Source organism: Cygnus atratus, chromosome 13 (assembly GCF_013377495.2).
Source record: "Cygnus atratus isolate AKBS03 ecotype Queensland, Australia chromosome 13, CAtr_DNAZoo_HiC_assembly, whole genome shotgun sequence".
Classification (NCBI taxonomy): domain Eukaryota; kingdom Metazoa; phylum Chordata; class Aves; order Anseriformes; family Anatidae; genus Cygnus; species Cygnus atratus.
This window is the reverse complement of record NC_066374.1, coordinates 9,492,840-9,501,285: the sequence shown is the minus strand read 5'-3', so window position 1 is coordinate 9,501,285 and position 8,446 is coordinate 9,492,840.

The window sequence follows — 8,446 nt, the reverse complement described above, 5'->3', positions numbered from 1 at the left end:
TGGACAGATGGTCTTTAACACATAAAGTAGTATGATGGGACAATAGACGTGCTTGACTGTTGTTGACTGTCAAAAAACAATAAGCCTAGTCTTTGCAGAATGCTCAGCAGCCTAAAAAGCTGTTTCACCAACAGGATTTAAAGGTAGCAAGAGGTATTGTTATAAGAAAGCAGTAAATATGAATGAATGGCAAAAGGTTCATACTTGCATTTGAGATAGCCTTTTAGGTCTATGATGTTGGAAACTATAAATGTATAAGAGAGTCCCAAATTATCAGAGCTATGTTTGACTCAAAAAGAAGCCAAGGTTAATTTTCATCCCTTTAAAACCATGTACTTCTCCCAATTAACTGCTGAAATATGTCTCCAAAGCACTACTCTTTATACATGTGCTCTTACACAAACTGAGTCCAATAGATTTGGGACTGATCCACTAAAGCAATTAACATGATGTTTCCCTGACCCCATATTTTCACGTTAGTGCATAAGTAAACATATGGTGAACAATATTCAGTAGCATAAACCTAGGCAAATATAGCTCTGCAGCATTGCTTACCACATATTAAAAGCATCCTTCCTATGGAGCAAATAGAAAAGACCTGGACCAATGAAACTATTTGTAATATATACAATAAACTTCATTGGTTCTGCAAAAGTAGAATATATCACCGTGAATTTCAGCACTCTTTAGTGGTATTTTGTCTATTGACTGTGTATGTGAACCTATGGATACATACGTTCAGTAGTGCTCCTTATAGATCAGAAAGGCTATTACAGATAAAGGAAATCCTATGCTGAAAACCTGATGGTCAGGATAGATCTAATTGTCTCAATGTTATCTTGTAATGGAGTTCTGCAACAGCAAATCATCACCGTACTCATTATCTGGTCCTTGGAGGTAACGTTAGGAGTATCATGATAAAATTGGAGAAATCCAAAAGGCTGCTCAACAGTTACAGCATCCTTCAGATGTTGTTGTGGCCTGTTTGACGTGTGTACTGGCTGGAGACAGTACAGGGAGATTGAATCCTCTACACATAGAACGATCTTCATGCGTTCCATTTGTACATTCCCATGCAAACCTTAGGAGTTAACAATGTTCGTCTCCTTATGGAATGAAGCAGAGAGAGATACGACATTTGGTAGAGTTTTCTGTTGTTTTGATGCATATTTTGTATCCTTGAAGGAACACCTAAAAGCATTAGCTGTGGTGTGAACCTGTTGTGCCAGGCACTATGCAAACTGCAAACAAAAAGCTATTTGAATATACATCACGGAAATCTTTTCAAATTAATGTTATGTTTTACTTGTAACTGACAAGTGATTGTTGTTGAATGTATGAATGTTTGCAGGGGCAGCAGACATCCTTCTGAGTGCACAGATATTTTTAAGAAATAAATATACATTATATTTCAATACACTGTACTGTAACACAAGGGAGCAAACATAATAAATATTGTGTGTGTGATAAATTCTCTGTTAATGATAAAAGACAGTGTCTGTGAGATCTTTAACAGAAAATAGCACCATTTGAATTTTCACATTTTCAGAGCTTTTTTTTTTTTTTTTTTTTTTTTTTTTGCTAGTGGGCAGGTTCTCCTTACCTACATGCAAGAGCTTCCGTGGTGGAAATTGCAAGAGACTGTAAAGTCATTATTTGTGAAAATGTTGGCTGATCATTATTTTTATTATTATTATTATTATTGTCTCTGAAATATTACAAATGTTTTAGGCAACAGAATAATACTTTCCATGAAATAGTACTAAGATGTGGAGAAAATTAAGAAGCAAAGATTCTATTTGAATAATATCGTGATTGCTACTAAAATCAAAATGAATGGGAAAATTGTTAAAGAAATATGTAAAAAAACTTTATAGTTAGTGCACTATATTAACCTTGCATACAAAAGATTATAGGTGATGAATGGATTATTAAAATATAAAATGGGCTTTGGGAAATAGGAGGAGAAATATCAATGTTATGAACAGAAGCCAACCATAGCTGCAGTGTAAGAACACATTTGTATACAGTTTATTTCATTCCTGGAAGTCCAGGTATCTCAGGTTTTAAAAGCTTCTTGTGAAGAAAACCAAGATACTTTTAAATGTTTCTGTGACAGTAGAAAGACAACAATACTCTCCACTTGACCAAAGGTTAAGAAAGGTGGAAGTGAGAAAGTATCTGATAGCATGCTCAAGAGGTTGGTGCCCCGTGTCTTAGTGTCACCGAATCGGATTTCTCTCAGTAGTGTCCAGTGACAGGACAAGAGACAAAGGGCAGAACTGAAATACAGAAAGTTCCATTTAAACACAAGAAAAAAACTTTTTCACTTTGAGGGTGATCAAACACTGCAACAGGTTGCCCAGAAAGATTTTGGAGTCTACATCCATGGAGATACTCAAATTCTGATGGGAGAAGGACCTGAGTAGTATACTAGAGCTGACCATGCTTCGAGCAGTGGGGCTGGACTAAACCATCTCCATATGTACTAAGCATCTCCTTCCAAAATTCTGTTAACCAGTAGATGTACTCAAAAATAAGGAGAGAAAATATTGGCATAGCAAAATGTAAGTATGACTTTGAAACTTGGAATGGTACCTCACGATTTTTCACAGAATCAGTGAGGTTTTCAGTAAGCTCAAGAATGACCTTTGTTTGGTTGTGTTAGACTTCACACACAAAATATTTGCAAGTTATAAAAGGCAAACGGTGCCATGGGGAAGGGTCCTGAAAGAGATAGTACATGAGACTTTTCCTCTCACAGTGGGAAAGACTAGGGTGACAAGAAAACACATTTGTTTGATGACCTTTCAAATTAATGTTATTAAATATGTGACAGAAAAGCAACTGTGACAGAAAAGCAACTGATGCATGGCTGTATGATGCATGACTGATGCATGACTGCAACTAGTCCTGGTGTAGTAAATGCTCTCATTTTTTACTAAGTGTCTGGATGTTGGGAACTTTGAACCCTCGTACATTCTCAGCAATCTTCAGTAGATGCACAGGAGAATATATTGTGATTCCCTTTGCAATCTCTTCCCATTAATCCTAATGTGAGCTGAAAATTGGACTGCATGGACAGGGACGATTGGCAGACTTTCATGTGAAACCCCTGAGAGAAGAATAAGCTTATTCTAACTGAAATTTTGTTGTAAACACTTAACAAAAATAAACCATTTTGTCCTTTATCTCTAAGTAAGGTACTTGAGCACAGAGGTTCTGCAGGTAAGCTTACTAAATAGTCCATCTGAGACATAACTAAATGCATGCTAGTGACGCAGACAGACAGCTGTGTGTCTTGGACTACAAAAGGCACATCCTGACCACAGAAAAGGAGACTGGTTTATAATCCTACGCACAGCTCAAGAATAACAAGCTGACCAAGTCGACATACCTGAAAAATGTTTCTTAAAGTTACAAAATGCTTCTTTAAGTCATTTATTAAAACACCATCACCTTAAGTAATCTGTGCTTTTTCCGTATTGAATCTAAAGCACCCAGAATTCAGAAGCAGAGAAATATGAATAATACTTCTACACATTCACTTCAAACAATTTTCATCATTTGCATGTGACTGTATCACCACTGGTAAGGTGTTGCTCTTCTCTATCAATAGCTACATCAGTCCAGCTCCACTGAAGGGCAAGTGAAATGCAAATCACACAGAACACTGGAAACAGTAAGAATGGGGAACACTACAGAATGAGTAGATGATGCAGATCTCTTTTTAACAAAAGCATTTTGGAGTTGTGAATCCATGCTCTGATTCTTTCTTAACACTAGGAAGCAATAGTCGAATTGGATTGTATTTGACTCCGGATTGCCTAAACAATTTTGAAGTGCTAGGTCTGACGCATAACATCAAAGTTTGGTTAAATCCCAAATTTAGTTGTCCTAGCTTACGTCTGCACATCTGCAGTACTTCTTTCAATAAATTCCCCACACTCACAACTCTTCAGCAATGCACGTATTTGTTGGAATTTGTTAAAATTGCAAGTACTGTCTTCTCTGTCTTTGGCAGTAAATAATAAATATTTGTATATACTGGCCTTTTTCAGACAATTTGTGCCTAAAGCCGATATTAGACCGTTTTTTTTAAAGCATCTAGCAATCAGGTTCTTTTATTTGTGAGAAGCAAGGGAGATATTTTTTACCAGTTCAGCTTCTTATTACAAAGTCAAGGAAAGAAAGATTCGGACAAAATCTGCTCTGCTCACCAACATTAGTTCAAGTTTAAGGCTGATTAGAAGCTTTCTAACAAGACAAAGTTTTCCCCCAAAATTCCATATAAATGGAATTTAAAATATTTAAAGTATCAAAATATTTATTTTAACGTTTTAATTTTTGCTGCTTCTGAAAGAGTTTCCAAGGTTTCTTGTGTTTCTGACATGCTACATCCCAGAACCAAGGATGCTGAAAACTGTCACATTACTTATATGCTATGGGGAAGATACAGTTGGAACCTTTACAGCAAAGAATATCTAGCCTCTATTACTGCAAGCTGAACTAATTTCTTTAACTTCTCCTATTGCTAGGTTGATTTTTTTAGGACAATCCCAATTTGTCTGCTCCTTAAGGGTTTATATACATCACATTTTAAAAAGTGATGACAAAAAATAAAGACCTTCTAGAGGAGGTTTTATCAGTTCTACAAACTCTCAGTAGTGCTTAGTGACAGGACAAGACACAATGGGAAGAACTGAAATACAGAAAATTCCATTTAAACGCAAGAATCACTTTCTCCTTCCTGCAAGTTATGGACCTTTTTTCTCTCAGAATGTGTATGTTTTGCATTCAACAGCATTGAATGATGACTTACATTCAGTTTTCTACCTGTTGTAACTGCAGGTTTGCTTGGTAGTGCTGCTGCCTGGTTAAAAAAAAAAAAAACAAAAAAACAAAAAAACCGTTTGCTTTCATGCCTTTGTTTCCAATCTCTCTTTTCCTCCACGCCCTTAAGTATAATAAACTGCACTTGTTTCTAGTTTTTATCTTATTAGTTTCAGATCTTTTTCTAACCTGTGACCGTACTGAAATCTAACCCTAGATGCTTGATGATAGTCCTAATTTCCCACTCCATAAAAAAAAAAAATGTAGAAATGTTCTGAACAAGATTGTTGTATTTTCATTTGTTACATTTTTGTTTCACTTGTTTGTAATGAATGTTTTTAAACAAAGTACCATCTGTTCCTTTTGCATTGTATGTAAAAAAATTGAAAAACTATTTTTTTTCTAAAATGTATCATGAAACTTTAAATCCATGCAAAAGTTCTTAGAAAGGGGGTGTATATAGGAATTAAATATGTAGGAGAAAAAAATGACCACAGACCCACAGTGACTCTTATTCTACTTATATAGGGTAAAGATGTCCAGTAGATATGATATTCTGGCAAAGTCTTTTTAGGAAGACTCAGATCTTGTTAATCTTGATGCTATTTCTATATATATTTCTATGAATGAGAATTAAAGAAATAATAATCTTTTTATAGCATGATATTCTTCTCCATTCCGTAGAAATATTTTCACTTACTTCACTGGATTTTTGTTTGGATCTTGGGCTAAGGTAAAATGGGGAATACACTTCCTAAGAAGCAGAGAGAACAATAACTACATAATAGAAATGGCCCCAAAATGGCCAATTTTTGTTTGTTTGTTTGTTTCTGGATATTGCTAGCTTAACTTTATAGCTTTCCTCTGGGAATACTTTTAAAGAAACAGCTTTGGTATTACCTGTGTTAGAACTAGAAAGTTTTTGAGAATCTTATGTTGATTCCTTGATAACACCTTACCAGTGTTTATCTGGCATAGCACACTATTAACATCTTCTAGAACACTAATGTAAAGCCCAACTCATAAAAAAAGAAAGCTCGTTTTTTCCCCAAGACTTCAAGATAGGTACTGCAATGCAGTGCTCTTGACTTCGTGGAATAAATTATGCTTAACTACTCTATTTTTTATCCTCGGTTTGGAGTTGGGCATCTCTCAATTCTACTTAAGTATTATGCCAGAAAAAGAACAAATATGTTTGTAAAGCTGTCATTTGAGAACAAAACCTGGAGATTCACACATTGCTTATCACACCTTTCATTTCCTTCTATTCCACATGTAAATATATTAAGGTCATCAGCTAATTGAAGGGCACAGAAATATCAAGCTATTAGCACAAACATCAAACATGCCTGAATGTTAAAACCCTTACGTTTTTCCTAATAGCTTTTTTTTTTTTTTTTTTTTTCTCCAATTTGAAAAAGAGGTGTTGGACCTTTAGTGGCAATATAGAAGTAAATAGGCAGTAAGATGATTAGGCAGCATACAGATTCTTTGCCAGAAAATATTGTACATACTTGCAAAATTGCTCTGATTCCTTTCACAATAGAGAAATGCCAAATGGTAGGTACAAGGCAGAAAATCATATATTGCTCCATTAATGAAATCATAACAGAGGCCAAGAACAAAAGCATCCAATCAAATCAAGTATTTTATAGATGGCTTAAAGAAGAAAAATAATTATCCAGGCTCAGATGAAGAGTTTTGCTAGTCATTGGCTCAAAGCCTATTAGTTTCTTATAGGGTTGTTTTTAACGAAGTCTGAAAGTCTTGTTTTTTATCTTCAGTATCATCCTTGAAATGATTAATCTACTCACAGACATTATAGTCAGGTAATTCTGTAAAAGGAACAGCTATACCACTACCAATCAATCGCCAGCACTGGGCTCTTCACAATTTCCCTGTCCTGTGTGGAAGACATGAATGATGGGCTTGGGAAAAAGAGACAGACAACTGGTGATTCTGAAGTTTTCTATTTCCTTCCCAAAGGAGATTTTATATCTATAAACTCACAATAGCAAGGAAGCCTCTTGAACTGAGGATTCACTACTAGTGCTTTCTGTGACCTTCTCCTAATTTTTTTTTATTTTTATTTTTAATACAATCATAGATTCCTTCTGTTTAACCTCATGGGAAAGAAACATAATCATCATATTGCAAATCTTGTAAATATCTAGAAGACATTATCAGTCAGATGCTGACTCTGAGTTCTCCAGTGCATTAAAAGTCAAGTATATATTTCATTTTTAAGACAATTCAAAAACCTGCCCTATTTACCCCTCAAAGCTTCCTGGTGAGCCATTGTTCTGACAGTGGTATCATCTTTCATTTCCTGCTATTTCAGTTTTCTCTGGCATATTTGTATTTTCCTCCCATACATAGGAAGGGACTCTCCATCTAAATGCAGAAGTCACCTAAAGATTCGTGTCCCAGTGCATACAAAACCCTTCATGCACTGAGTATACCTGGTTTGTTGTGCTTCCCATATTGTCTTTTACTGCACTGGTGATGTATATACAGGTGATGTGTATATATTTTGACACTGATCAAAAACTCATTGAAAGCATTCTTGGGACTGCTGGGACTTCGCTGGCATTGAATTGTGTTATGTTCACTATTCTCCAATTAAAGCAGCAAGGAGCTAAATGGTTTTAAAGTTCACCCTACAGGTACTGATGTTGGAGCATTTTGACAGCCGCAGATGCACAATGGCTTTTTTTTAAACATTATTAGTAACATTTCTTGAGTACTGCTGCTGTACTAGGATGGACTTTCAGGTAACTAGGGAAAAATACCAAGTTACCCTTACAACCTCATTTACTATGTATATTTATATATATATATATATATATATATATGTATGTATTTGTTTATGCATTGAAATCTGGTTTTCTGTGAAATATTTCTGTGCTGCTCTGTTTTTTGTTTTTAATAAATATATTTAGTAGCAGAGTAATAAGCATCATAAAATCAGTGGAAGTAATTCTGAAATCTGAAAATATATAATGAAGTTTACAACTACTGCTTTGGGACTGCATATATTGCTTATTAGTAATAAAGAATAAGATCTATTAGTAAGAAGGGAGAAGAAAGGATTGGAGTATTGGTATGGTATATTGATTATCCATTTAGTACCAATTATTCATGTATTTCAAAGCTTTAACTTAAAACTATCATTCGTAATTTTCCAGTAGGTGAGTTTCTACTGTGAAGAACTTTTACTCTAAAATTGTAGTTCCATAAGAAATGCTCCATAAATTACTGGATTTGTAAATTCTCTGAACCATCAGCTCCACAAAATATGCATGAACTCTCTGGTTTCCTTTTGACCACTTAAAATGCTGTCAGAGAACATGAATTTCCCAATGAGTCTCAGAGTTTCTTGTATGGAGCCAAAAGAATGTCAAGAAATCACATCATCGTGAAAATGGATTGGCCTCTTCTAACTGTAGGTGAAAAGGGCATTCTTGCAAGAAACATTTTTAGACACCCATTTCTTAAATGAAGATTAACTTTTGAGTTCTACTTCAGCTGAATGCAAAACTGATCTGACTTTATATTTAGTCCTACCCTGAGCAGAAGGCTGGGCCATGCAACCTCCAGTGGTCACTGTTCC